The sequence below is a fragment of the Phoxinus phoxinus genome, assembly GCF_949152265.1.
Source record: "Phoxinus phoxinus genome assembly, chromosome: 6".
NCBI lineage: Eukaryota > Metazoa > Chordata > Actinopteri > Cypriniformes > Leuciscidae > Phoxinus > Phoxinus phoxinus.
Window position 1 is genome coordinate 2,423,524 of NC_136881.1, and position 12,360 is coordinate 2,435,883.

The window sequence follows — 12,360 nt, forward strand, 5'->3', positions numbered from 1 at the left end:
ATATGATTATTCTTTAGAATATTCTTTTTTTTTTTTACCATGCTCAATACTGTAAATAGTCAAGTGGTAATAATGTATGGGTGAATCTCTAAAAATTGGTGCAAAAGTTCATTTATTTCAGTAATTCAACTTAAAAGGTGAAACTAATATATTATATAGACTCATTACATGCAAAGTGAGATATTTCAAGCCTTTATTTGTTATAATTTTGATGATTATGGCTTACAGCTTATGAAAACCTTTTCACAATATTATAATTTTGAATTTGGGGTTTTCATAATCTATAAGCAATAATCATCAAAATCATTTCTGCTTTACCAGGTTGGATTTCACGTTTGGTAAAATATATTCAAGTTAATTTCACTGTTTTAGGCACAAAATGTTGCTTTCATATTTCATAGAAAACATTAAACGTTGTGATTTACACCTCAATATTTAACACTCAACATGAACTAGTAATCAAGCTCAATCTTATTAGGCCGTCAGCAGTTTTTGCCGCCATCGGCATCTGCTAAAGATCACAAATGTGATTTAGTACTAGTTTAACAGTCACGTTTTGTGTACTCCGTCGCACACACACATCTACACACGAGACGACACTCACAGCGGGGAGGTTAGAGGGGTGTGTGTTGACCGCCTGTCTGACCGCAGTGGTGGGTGGGAGATTTATTTAAGATAAACCAGCGCGCTCTGAAAGCCACACAGGCCACAGAAACGGCAGCCCGGTACATCTTCATTAACAAGAAACATTTCTATTGATTTCATTTTTCCAGCGTTTCAAGTTACACATAAGAAATATGTATGGTGGGGTTAAATGAGTTAGCCTGACCCGATTTGTATCGAGCACACTCTTTATGATATTATCTATGGGATCGGTTAGTCAGTGGGTGTCAAAACTATTTGGCTGTAATGGGATAATGCACAGCTGCAGTCCTGATGGGCCGCAGAAGCAGGAGACACGGCAATTCAATTGTATCCTGCGGGACAATGGGCAAACTGAGAGGAGGTGTAGGGATAAAAGCGGAGAGTCCGATAAAATGTAGTTTATGATATAGCCGGCTCTCTGTGTTTATGTTTTGTTTAGTTTTGTGAGATTCTTTTTATCATGACATTTCATAAAAAAAACTTCACAATTCTCATTACTTCTGAATGTGTGTGTGTGTGTGTGTGTGTGTGTGTGTGTGTGTGTGTGTGTGTGTGTGTGTGTGTGTGTGTGTGTGTGTGTGTGTGTGTGTGTGTGTGTGTGTGTGTGTGTGTGATAAAATGTAGTGGGAAAATCTGAAGAACTTTAGTAGTTTTATGATATAGCCGGCTCTCTAGGTTTATGTTTAGTTTAGTTTTGTGAGATTCTTTTTATCATGACACTTCATAACATTTATTTTCACAATTCTCATTTCATCTGGATGTGTGTGTGTGTGTGTGTGTGTGTGTGTGTGTGTGTGTGTGTGTGTGTGTGTGTGTGTGTGTGTGTGTGTGTATAACTATCTTTGTGAGAACCAGTTTGAGTTTTAGCTCATTGGAGTGAGGACAAAGAGAGTAAAGTGAGGACATTTTGGCCGGTTTGAGGCCTCACCCACACTACTGCGTTTTAGTTTAGAGACGGAGAATTAAAGCGAATACGATCTCCGTCCACACCAGCGCTTTAGCTGCGTATTAGAATTTATCTCCGTCCACACCAGCGCTTTAGCTGCGTATTAGAATTGATCTCCGTCCACATTAAAACGACTGAAAACGCAGATCACGTGACCACTCACCAACACTGGGCATACGCTCCATATACGGTTATTTCGGGGAGGAGACGCACGTGCGCACATTTTATTTATAAAGGGAATTTTGCGCAGGTTCTGGTGGACACACGGTTTTATAAGTCTGATTATTTTTTGGTGTACGTGATTTTTGGTGTTCTGGCGCACGTACACTTTTAGTAAGGATCCCACTGTAAAAAAATATTTTCATGATTTGTTATCACAACTTTTTATCTTTTGTCAAATCAACTTCGATAACTAATGTTGTGAAGATAACACACTATTTCTGTTTATTAAACCATTCTTCCTCATTGTATTAACTCAAATTTTTAATTACAACGAACTCAACATTTTAAAGGCAACAAGGTAACTTGCTTTTTTAAGTTAAACCAACTTTTTTTTTTACAGTATAGACACAGTTTTACATTTACATTTATTCATTTAGCAGACACTTTTATCCAAAGCGACTTACAAATGAGAAACAATAGAACCAATTAAACTAGCAGTAGGACAACAGTATGTAAGTGCTATGACCCTTCACAGTACAATCCAACAATTTTTTTTTTTTTTTTTTAATTACAACGAACTCAAAATTTTAAGGCAACTTGCTTTTTTTTAAGTTAAACCAACTTTTTTTTTTACTGTATAGACACAGTTTTATAAATAAGACGCAGGTGTAATGTCAAAAAGCCCCACTAAAGTCTCAGTAAACTCGACTCGGGTTTGGTCGGACTGGTTTGCTCACTCGTCCTTCAGAGGGCATATTGATCAGCCTTTATATCCAATCGCTACTCTGCGATTACCGCAGTAAGAGTGTGCTGTAATTCATGCCATTATTTCTAGAGTGCCGCTGCTTTTCATTTATCAGCGGAATGTTTGTGGGAAGATGTTTGCAATCTTTCAGAGGTCTGCAAATGGAAAATTAATCTCGCTCTTGTAATTTAAACGACAGGGACAGACTCTGAAGGTCTCTTTGCATTACCATACCTCTTCTTCTCCGTGGTTCTCCTCATCTAGGTCATGCTACAGCACCTGAAAAACAAAAAACAACACAAGACTTCAGCGCTCCTTTACTGTCGCCAAACATGACATTAATTTTTACAAAGTTTTAGAGAAAGATACTCTAAAACCTCTACTAAAGCTTGGAGCAATTTCTCGAACAATTAGTCTTTGTGATTTATGTTTGTTTATATATCCAATGCCGTATTAATGATGATATATATGCACTAAAATAGACGGCACTTTTTCAATTACACAACTGTTCAAAAGTTTGGGGTCTGTAAGGTCAATTACTCCAGTCTTCAGTGTCACATGATCTTTCAGAAATCAGTATAATATGAGGATTTGATGCAACAAAAAAAAAAAAAATTCTGATTATTATCAATGTTAAAAACAGCTTCATATTTAATTTCTGCATTTTTTGCTGAATAGAAAGTTCAAAAGTACAGCATATATTTCAATATACAAATATTTTGTACACTACTTTTTCAACTACATTGTAAAGCCGGGCACACACTGTATAATTTTTTTCTCTGTCCTTTATGATTGTTGCTTATCAGATTGTTTGATATGAGTCCGGTGAGATCTTGCAACAACAACAGTTTTATGTCAGATTGCATAAACATATTAGCTAAGACTTTGATCATATTGACAGCATTGAAAGGCTATTTCACATTATTCTTATCAATTGTCGTATCCTCTTTGACACACAAAACTGAAATAATGCTAGACAGAAAAAAAATGCTGGATGAAAGAGTAAACGTAACTTTCATATTACAATCATAACTTAAAGGAAAGCTAATGTTGCATATCATGTTATATTAGTATCACTGGTATACTAGTGTTTATTTATATTTGGATTTTATCTTTTTACATGTTTTTAAGTCATTTTAGGGATGCACATATCGTGCATCCCTAAAATGACTTAAAAACATGTAAAAAGATAAAATAATTATTTAAGTAATTTTAGGGATGCACGATATATCGGCCACTTTATCGGTATCGACTTATATATCGTTCATTTTTAATCATTATCGGCCTGAAAGGAAAATTTGGCCGATATATTTAAGCTGATAGATAATGGATTATTTCCGTCAGCTGAGACACTGTTTGCCATGATGGTTTTGAATAGCTAGAAATATGATTGAAATCACTTAAAAAAAGGAAAATCCAGTTCAGTGCAACAAATCCAGCTCAAGTCTGTCATATCGGCTACATCAAATTATAATGAGAAATTGTTATTGTGTTCTTGGGACATGGCTTTTAATGGTGAGAGTTTTATTTTTGTAATCAGGCTCTAAAAAATTATATAACAATTTGGATTTAGATTTATCGGCCAATGTATCGGTTATTGGCATTCAAATATAACTAATTATCGGTATCAGCCAAATTAATTTTTATATCGGTACATCCCTAGTAATTTTGCTTTGTTTTTGTCTTTTTTTAAATGTCTATATAGTTGTTTTATTATGTTTTAGTACATTTTTTTGTACACATTATCATCAAATCATACTGTGGTCCTATGGTTGTGTATTATACGGACATCAGAGTCACACTCGCAAGCATTTAATCAGGTATCGATCCGTCCACTATATGCATCTTTTAATGATTACCAAAAATGTTCTCAGATGGAAAAATCAAAGCTAAACCTCCAGCAGAAACTGCTTTAAAACTGCTGAGACATTTGAGAAACTCCAAGGCACAAGATCAAGTGCAGACCCCAAAAGCAGTAGATGAAGTTGTACAGCAGTCCTGTGAAAGATGAGATGACGGATTCTAACTCTGATGGATGGATACAGCAGTCATTGTACGCATCCATCTCTTCTGGCAGCGTGTCAAAGCCCACACACCGCTCTCTGTCCGTCCGAAACAATAAACCTTCACATCCAGCTTCATTGGGCCCGAGCTAAAATCAAAGCGGCCCTGACATGTCTTCTAAATCCAATCATAGGTCAATAGCTGGAATGATTGATTGGCTTCAAATCCAATTGCATCTTCCCAGGCCTGTGCTTTGGGCCCTATTAGAGATTGGCATTGGCAGGGCCCGTCTTGGGAGTCCCGGCATCGTGGGAAGTGTCTGTCTGCCAGCTCTCTTTAATTGCCTTATTATAACAGCCAAGAGTTCTGGATTGGCCCGTGCTTATTAGCCTGATTGAGGTTGGTAACGGAGCGAGATCGAGCTGAGGTCTCGTTGAAGGAAATTATGCTACTGTGCAATATAAAGCTAGTAATATGAAACAAACAAATGGTATATAGTCCATGATTAATCACGAGAGACTTGCATTGTTGTGAGGTATAAAACAAGCCGAAGCTTGCAAAACCAGGGCAGTTTGTTCTGGTCCATTTTTTTTTTTTTATCTTTACAAATATATCAGATTATCAATCGGACTTTTGAACTTTTCTGCATGAGGAGATTACAGCGAAAACCAAGGCAGAGGTTGTGCACGAACACTTGGCCTAATGACATCATGTAGACTAAGGAACACATCTGCTAATAATTGCCAATGCTTATTGGATGTTGTAAAGGTGTGGCATGCATATTGATAAGACCTGCATATCGCACCATAAACTTGCATATTGTTTTGCTATGCATCAAAAAGTGAGACTTTTGATGCATAGCAAGATGTGCAACCGCTGCTTTGTTTACATTGCACGGGAATAAGAATGTATATTTCTTGATAATTAAGTCTAAATTAGACATGCTAAATGCATTGTGGCGTTCAACGCTACATTAGGATCTCACCAGGATGCAAGTTGGGGTGTTAATGGTTAACATGGGCTGGTCCCAGCAATGGATTCCTCTGCCAGTATTAGTGGCTGTAAAGATAAGCAGCGTTCAGAGTTTGGAGTCCAGAGGCTGTGGCTAACAGTGAAGATGAGGATGACACCAGCAGGTGCTCAGTTACTTGTGTCGAAGCCCTAAAGAAGAGCAGAAGTTGAGAACGAGCTCTGCCGGATGTCTGAGGGTGAGTATGGGCCTCAAAACAGGCTTTAATATGGGTAATTCATGAGGGAATCGGAGAAAATAGCATTGTATATATAGATAATTAAACTATAACACATGCATTTATTATCATTCAAGTGGAAAATCATCTTAAATATTTTTTTTTTAGAATTTAAACTTTAAAATTAAAACGGAAAATAAAAACTACAACAGTATCTTAGCGCTCTAAATATGTGTAATTCATGAGGGAATCTAAGAAAATAGCATTGTATACATAAATACTTAAACTATAACACATGCATTTATTATCATTTAAGTGGTGAATCCTCTTAAATATTTTTTTTTTAGAATTTAAACTTTAAAATGAAAACGAAAACGGAAAATAAAAACTACTGAAGTATTTTAGCACTCAATTAAATATGGGTAATGCATGAGGAAATCTAATAAAATAGCATTTTATACATAAATACTTAAACTATAACACATGCATTTATTATCATTTAAGTGCAAAATCATCTTAAATTCAACTTTTTTAGAATTTAGAATAAAAATGAAAACGTAAAATAAAAAAAACTATTACTAGCACTTTTCTCTGCCTGAGAATGCTGTGAATGTGTTGATTTTAATGGGATTTGTGTTGCAAGGACGTCGAAGGAAACACAATCTGTTACTGTAAACACTTAGAGCCTCCAGTATATGTGATGGTAGATCAGATCAGTTCTCACCTCGTCTGCGTCCCGGTCAGATTCGGCCGACGCAACAGTTGTCCAGACGGGAGAGCGCATCACGACAGAGGGAGTGTGTGTGGAGCGGCTGACAGCACATTAGTGCAGCTCTCGAAGCGTTAGACGGGGCACATGAGCCAAATCCAATAGAGTCTGAGCTGCGAGCAGACAGCCTAAAAGGTTTGTAGCAGCGCTGTGAAATGAACAGATCAACAGAAGCACTGTAATTACCGAGCAATTAACGAGCCAGGTCTCAGCAACACGATACAGTACACAAACAGAGGAAGGCGTATCGGAGTAGATAAAGGTGTAAAGACAGAATTACAGACAAGAGGACAAGAATTCAAGTGTGTGTCAAGGCTATAGCGAGAGAAAATGCAGAGAGTAAATGAGACTCCGCAACATCTCAATGCTTTGCTCTGGAGATTAAACGGAGACCAAAAGCTGCCAGTTTTAACTTTGTCTGGGAGAATACAGTAAAAATAGCTGTCATACAGTAAGAGCATTGAGATATACAATTAATGTGGATATCATATGCTCTTGGAAGAACTTGATAAGAAAATATACAAGTTCATATTGAAATCGGAGCATCGCAATGTTATTGAAACTCTACAGGCAAACAATATTTCATGCAAAAAAATAAATAAAAAAAATCGATCCAGGACATTTGAGCAAAAAAAAAAAAAAACTTATTTGTCACATTACTGTTGAAATAATTAGCTGAATACTAGATGAGAAACTTGCATTGGCAACTAAGTGAAAATAGCACTAAAATTATTAAAAGTAAAATACAAATAAATTATTAAAAAACGAATAAAAATGACAAATTACTAAAACTTAAATTAAAATTAAAACTGAAAACATGGAAATAAAAATATACTCATCCAAAATATTTTTATGATAGAATATAAAGAATAATAAGGTAAAATAAAGTAGGGACTGCAGATGAAAAGTAGTTTTACTAATTCTGGCATATTTACATGGTGTATTTTCATACAACTATGTTCATGAATATGCATGGTCCCTATCAAATAAACCAATCAAATAAAATAAAAATAAAAAACAACTCAGATGATCTCATTTGAAAAAAAAAAAAAAAAAAAAAAAAAAAACACACACACACCCTAAAAGGGAACGAGTTCTCAAACTAAAAGTTGAAAGTGCCAACAAAAGTAAGTCCTGGGCTTCTCTGGGCTCTGGAGGTGCTATCGCTATCTTAAGCGGGAACAATCACTCCTCCGACACATTAATTATTAATCCCAGGGAGTAGTTAATTATTTATGTTAATTGCTGATTTAAGTTTCCTTCCCCAAACACAGAAACACAGGGGGATGGGAGAACAACGGGAGTTAAGGTCAAACAATCAGGCGACGAGAGGCAGACACTTTACTCAATCTGTTTAACCCCGCGTTGTTAGATGCAATCGACTGCGTCACAAGGGACCGGCGCATACCGACACAGAGCCCACCCCTAGTTATACACTCTAAAAAATGCTGGGTTGTTTCAACCCAATTTTGGGTAAAATATGGACAAACCCAGCCGTTTGGTTTAATTTTTTTATTACATTTTTAACCCAATGTTTGGGTTTGTCCATATTTGACCCAACATTGGATTAAAACAACCCAGCATTTTTTAGAGTGTACAAATTGTAATCAATCCACCAAAAAATTATTGTTATACTTTTACTATAATAAAACCATGGTTAATTTTCGTAAGGGAATATGAATATGACTAGGATTTTTAGAGGAATATGACTATAGGATTTTTCTACACTCTAAAAAATGCTGGGTTGTTTCAACCCAATTTGGGGTAAAATTTGGACAAACCCAAATGTTAGGTTAAAAATGTAATTGAAAAATTTAACCCAACGGCTGGGTTTGTCCATATTTTACCCAAAATTGCGTTGAAACAACCCAGCATTTTTTAGAGTGTATAAAGATATTGTCATGATGTATTTAATATTGTACTAATATTTACATTTATGCAATTCAGAAAATATAGTTTTGTTAAATCGAGAGTATTTAAGTATTTTACCCAAAATTGGGTTGAAACAACCCAGCATTTTTTAGAGTGTACCAATGGAATCAGTCAATTCTGCTTTTCTTGTGTTGTTTTCAGCATGGCGGCGAGTGCTGGTCTTCGGGTCGAGCAGAACATCTGACCTCTTGCTCTCAGTAACAAGGATTCATCCTGTTGTGGAACACAAATCCAACAGGGAATCTCTGTTACTGGGGGTTAAGGTTCAGCATTTCACTCGGTGGAGGTCGGAAGACACCGGAGACACCTTGACATCAAGGCAAATGACATTGAAAAATGAAACATAAATAGTGTTGACTTGCTATTAGCTGACCTGTGCATTGAGAGGCCAAAGCTCAAATTGTTCTTTTGCATAAAATGCACACATTTTCCACTTGGAGAATATGAGAACATACAAAGCTCTTGTCTATATAGCTATTAGATATATTAAGGAAAGACACTTTTCATGCACAAGTCATTTTTTTTTATTTTGGTCTATTTTGCTTACATAACTGGTCTTCTTTTAGACTAGTGGAAAGAAAACACCCCAAATAAACATTTAAGTGTGTATTTTATGACACTTTATCTATTTGCATCTGTAGATTTCATTTAAAGGTCAGAAATCTCCACTTGAGCAGCTTTACACACACCAAACTTTCCTTTCCTTTCTTTTAAATTCATATTTATATTATGACGGGTTTTTTTTTTTTTTTTTACAGTGGAGTTGGTTCATATATCATTCACCTGATATTTAACATTTTATTCCTAAAACATATGGATTTTTTTTTTCTGGCCGTTGACTATTTTATTTATTTATTTATTTTTATTTATGGAGTGATAAAAAGAGACATTTTAAAATCTCTAATATGTCAAAAAAAAAAAAAAAATGTTGAACCTGGCTTTATGAAATGTTGAGATTTCTGTTCTTAACATTTTTTTTTTTTTTTTTAGATAATGCCTCATTTGCACATTAAACATAACATAACATAATTCAAAACAGTTATCTATATGATTTATCACCTGGGGAATGTATGGTGATCTATTAGCTACATTTGTATGTGCCTTGCCTTAAAATAAAATAAAAACAGTGTTTTTTAAGTGTTTAAAAAAAGGGAAAAACGTTTTTTGGAAGACATTCACAGTCTGTTTACCAGGTTCCACTGCATTGCCCTTTCAACTCCACATTTAAAACCCCTTCCTTAGTTTCACCCCAATAGTTCCTGGACAGGATCGGCCCAGGAGAGTCTGAGAGAGGGGGGACCGCTGTTGTTTACCTGTCATGGCCTGCCTGGCCTTCGCTCTTCACTGCTCGTCCCCTGGGCTCTTCCCATCTCCTCCTCTGTTCCCAAGACAACAATCCCATTTCGTTTTGGTTCTTCTCAAACTAGCAGGGGTCTCGGGAGGCTCTCAATTAACTAGCTAGTCAACGCTCCTGCGGAAAGAAACAGAAGTGGGATATCAAACACACTGCAAACATTAAAACACTTCTCTCCCCAAAGGCTGAGAGTGGGAAAGAAATGTTCAGTTTAATTTCATAAATAAGGTCTGTGTTTTCTTATGTTGTTTTTAAAGGTGCAGTGTTTTATTTCTGCAACATTAATGGACTCTTTCCAAACTGGTTTCTATAACACGCCCCCTTATGCTAATTGGTCAGACAAACATGTAGCCCCGCCCCCAACTCAAGGGGTAAATGTTTGGATGATTAGCATGAGCCATTTACATCATTAACATAAAAAATATCCAATGTTTAATTATATAATTAATTGTTTTGTGTTTGTGGATAGTAATATCCAAATTAATTTATGATCCAAGACATAAATGTAAAGTCAGTGACTCAACATTTTATCAACATAATGCATTTTCTCATCAAAAATGAAATTTTCCTCATGATGAAACATTTATTTTTCAATATTTTATTAAAATCTACAGTTTATGGTTTATTCCAGTGAGATCATATCTCCCTAGACTGCATAATGTTTCTGGAAATGGACTTATGGGTAGTCTCTGATCCCTTCAAATCAAGCCATAAATCACGGTGGCGACATCGTTATTTTTATTAAAAAGATTTCAAAGTGCATTCTAGTAAGAAAATGAAAGCATGACCTAGAAGCAAACAACAGCCTTGCTGTACGAGAAAATGATTGAGTGATACTCTACAAGTAAAACTTTATGAAAGAATCTTTGAAGCTTGCAGCGTGAGTTTTATTTAGATTGGAAATGAGAGTTAACGGAATTAAATAATTAAACATTTAATGGCTCTCAAATAATTATGTAGCCTATACTTTCCAAGTGATTGAGCCTATATATTTACTTCATCATATACATTTCAGGGTAAAAACATATCTGAAAGTAAGATCATACTAAAAAAAATTATATGTTTTTTTATGTCAACAGGTTCCACATAATTGGATTACATTAAACAAACATAATTTGTTTATGTAACTTTAACATCATGGAATTAAGTCATTTTAAGCGACACAATTTAAGTAAATCTGTTAATTTTTTAAGGTTTCCTGACATGATTCAGGTGTTATATATAACATTCATCCATTAATATTTCATTTATTTTAGTGACACATAATTAAATTAATAAACTATAACTAGCTATATGCTAGCAGTAGCACATATTAGCATCTTAAATGCTAAGATTTACATGCTCCTTCAATTAACGCAGTTGTAATTAACCGAATCAGTCCACACAGCCAAACACAATACTCCACTCTTCTCCAATGGTAACACTGTAATTGAAATGGTTATAATAATTCCAATGTAATTGAACATTAAACACAATTACACACTATCAAGTCTTCCCCTTTTCTCATTTTCTCAAAAAAAAAAACATAAAATAACACTTAATTTTCATATTTATTCTCTCTTAATTCAACCATATGTAAAGCATGCTGGGAACTAACAAGTTTCAGTTTGCAACACAAATCATTCATGTAATCCAACACAAACGGATTAAATAAACTTAAATTTGACATATATTTAAGCAGATTGAACACAATCAAATTAAGTTTGGACAAAATGGCAATTGGCGTCACACTATACCGCCACCCTCTGGATGTAAGAGTTTTGTACTTAACATAAATGGTTTGTGTTTAGACAACGCATTAGGATTTTGTACTGTTAAGTTGAGACATAATTACGTGGACCTTAAAGGTGCTCTAAGTAACTTTTTTTACGTTAACCGAACAGCTTCGGAGTCATTGGAATAGTTATATGACTTTTTTCGGGTTGAATGGTGGTCGTCTCGCACCCCCCGAGCGCCTGTGAGCGGAAAAACCACACTTGCAACTTTGGGCCGGCGGGACCTGCGAGAAAACAGCGAAGACATTTCCAAACCTACTGAGTGCTGCTTTAAAAGAAAAAAACATTTCAAGTCAACAAATACAATTATTATAAGTAAACTAAATATAAATATATGTAAAGTGCACAACCTTCCTAGTTCATTTTTTTTTTAGTTATTGTGGCCACATGTATAAATATCTCCACAATGATCAGACCCACCGTGTCCTTTTACTTCTGTGAAGTAACTAAATGTGTTTTTGTTGATTTGTACAAATTATACAATTTCGCAGTCAGTGTGTTGTTTTGACCTGTTTTTAATAATCCAATGCCGAACGTCAAAATAACAAACAGGAAAACTGCTCTCACTGTATCCGCCTGTCTGAGAAGAAAAAAAAGAAAATCAAGGATGTAATTCTTGAAGAATAAAATAAAAAAAATAAAAAAATGCAGTTTTTTTTTAAATAATTAATGTTGGAAAACGTGTTGCCTGCAAAATTCACTTCTTTCAATCACCCTGTTTTTATGCGATGTTAAAAGTATTGCATCAGAAACAGCGAATTTCTGAAAAAAGAATTCGCAAAAAAAGTTAAGCTCGCTTGAGGTGGTTTTTGACTTAGAAAACGAAAAGAAAAAGAGTTAA

At 35.1% G+C, this 12,360-nt stretch overlaps 1 protein-coding gene across 1 annotated transcript in view; it reads right to left on the bottom strand.

Moving 5' to 3' along the window:
- The window catches only part of runx1 (RUNX family transcription factor 1), a 142,547-nt gene that overhangs the window by 129,503 nt on the left and 684 nt on the right, over positions 1–12,360 (bottom strand). The window contains 4 exon segments of the mRNA XM_079615420.1: positions 2,733–2,777; positions 5,488–5,663; positions 6,414–6,606; positions 9,704–9,861. The gene's annotated coding sequence lies outside the window, so the exon portion shown is untranslated.